Source organism: Pongo pygmaeus, chromosome 18, assembly GCF_028885625.2.
Source record: "Pongo pygmaeus isolate AG05252 chromosome 18, NHGRI_mPonPyg2-v2.0_pri, whole genome shotgun sequence".
Lineage (NCBI taxonomy): Eukaryota > Metazoa > Chordata > Mammalia > Primates > Hominidae > Pongo > Pongo pygmaeus.
The window spans coordinates 79,714,484-79,716,929 of NC_072391.2; the positions used below are offsets into that span (position 1 = coordinate 79,714,484).

The 2,446-nt window shown below is 47.4% G+C and overlaps 1 pseudogene; it reads left to right on the top strand.

Annotated features, from left to right (window-relative positions):
- The first annotated feature begins 809 nt into the window (after positions 1–809).
- LOC129016420 (small nucleolar RNA U13) lies at positions 810–922 on the top strand (annotated as a pseudogene).
- Positions 923–2,446: the final 1,524 nt, after the last annotated feature.

The window sequence follows — 2,446 nt, forward strand, 5'->3', positions numbered from 1 at the left end:
AGGTTGGAGCAGTGTTAGGAAGGGCCCCGAGCCAAAGAATGTAGGTGGCCTCTAGAAGCTGGAAAAGGCAAAGCAACAGCTTTTGCCCTAGAGCTTTCAGAAGGAACACAGCCCTGCCAGCATCTTGATTTTGGACTTCTGACCTCCAGAACTGTAAGAGAATGCATTTGTGTTGTTTTAGGCTATCCTTACCGTTATCGTGGTAATTTTTTACGGCAGCAAAAGGGAACTAATACAACTCCTGTACCTGAAAAGCCTAGGGCAGCAATGGCTTCAGGCTTGGCTGGGTCTAGGGGCTCTAATGGGATGGGCTTGTTGCTGTCCGTCCTCATGCCTTAACTGTGCTTTCTTTTGCAATGGCCGTATTCACTGATGGGCTTTCGTCGGGTTGTGGCCAAGCTGAAAACAGTAGCCGCAGGCTTTTGCCTCACCACTGGAGCAATCCCAGTAGGGCAAACTGCACCCGTTTCCTAGTAATGTCTGCAAATGTCCCAGAGCTGACCCACATGGGCCTGGCTTGTACCCTGAATGATCACCGTGCTTCTGATTGGCCAGCTCTCGTCATTGTGTCTCAGGGTAGGAGGGGTGTCAGCCCTACCTGAACCTCGGTGACTCTTAAGGTGGAATGGTGCTTTGCAAAGGAAAATCCAGCTGGGCGGGCAAAAGCAGCAGATGCCTACCAGAGGGTGTGAGACAGGAGCACTGGGACTTGGATTCTTGCTGGTTCTCAGGCAAGCCAGAGAAACAGAATAGAAGTTTCTGTCTCACCAGCAGAGACAATTAACAAAACCAAAAAACCCTCCGCCTCCATCCTCTTGTGGTTCCTAAGTGTGAAGATTGGGTTTTCATACTCATGTGTGAAATGTGCCTTCCTCAAGCCTTGTTATGATGTGTCAGGCACATTACTCTTCCCCATCTGATGAAAAGAAAAGGAAAAACAAAAACTTGGAAATCAATTACAGGCAGCGGTTATGGGGTGAATTCAAGGTCTTGTTGCGATCTGATGGAGAAAGACAGGTGTGAAAGGGACAGGAAAATAAAAAGGAAGGATCCCTTGCTTGCTGGATGGGAGAAACAAGAGGACCATGAGAACGATCCCTTTGGATAAATGTGACCTGATGACACCTCCAGACCCTGAGCTCCTTCCCGGGGTGGGCCTGGCTGTTTGCCGAGAACGGACTCTGCAGAGCAGTCTTTGCACCCCAGCCGAGCTCAGTCTGCTCTGTGAGTCTCTGCATACTAGTGGAAACCCCGACGGAGAGTCCCAGCCTTTGGAATTCCCTCAGTGAAGCTGAGATTGAGCAGTGCTTACCTTCTAGGCCACCACCCTTCACCCTTGACATTCACCTTCAAAAGTGAGCAAAGAGGCAGATGATATGGTGGCACTGTGAGGTACACTCCAGAGCCAGTCCATCTAGAGTATTGTTCCATGTGGCTCACAGAGGGAGCCTCAAGTTTCTACTTCTTTTATTCTTGCCCCCAAGTAAGGGCATCTCTCTTTGGGTGCTTATAACTGAACAGGATGGACACTTTGGTCCCTGGTTCTAAAACCAATTCGAGTTTTCCTGATCCTTTAGAAGTATGAGTCAGATCATGCCATCCTGTGTTCACAGCTATCTGATAGTTCTTTAGTTCTCTGAGTCAAGGCCAAGTCCTAATAAGGTTTACTTCATCTCACATCAGGGTGCCCTCTGTTGACTGACACCCTCACCTGTTAGTCTTACCTTCAGGTGATACACAACAGCCACCCTGGTCTCCTTATTTATTTACTTTATTGTCTGTCTGTTCCTGCTTCCTACTATCAGACAACCTTTGTGAGGCCAGGAATTTTTGTCTGTCTTTCTTATTGCCATGTTCTAAGCATCAAGAGGAATACCTGCACGTGTTAGGTGCTCAGTAAGCATAGACTGAGTTGAGGTGATGAATTAACTCAGGCATGTGTGCATGCATGCATTTCACTATCACTTACCAAGTGTGTGCAAAGCACCAGCTAATGAACTAGAAGCTGCAGTCAGCAAGACAAGCTCCACGTGGTCTCTGCTCTTGAACAGCTCCTGCTCTGGAGGAGAGAACGGCAATCCCATGTGATAATTACTAAAAGGTTAGATAAGCCCAGGGTACTCAGGGGACATGGGGAAGAGAGGAGTGCACCAGGGCTGAGATTCCTTCCTGCTCCTGTATACATAATTCCACCTGGGAACCTAACACGTAATCACAATTTTATTGTTTATGTCCCGTTGGAACCATCTCTAGGTGTATATGCTCCCTTTCTGAGTAAATGCATTCTAAATCCAATAGGTTTCCCTGCTCCCATGTTGAGTTCTAACTCATGGGTAGTTTAATCCCTGAATACTTATGTTTGCTGGTGGAAAATTGCTGTTTCCTCTCCTTGCTGAGAGGAGGTGGAAAACCAGAGAGCATTAATATTAAGTAAAAGGTGATATTG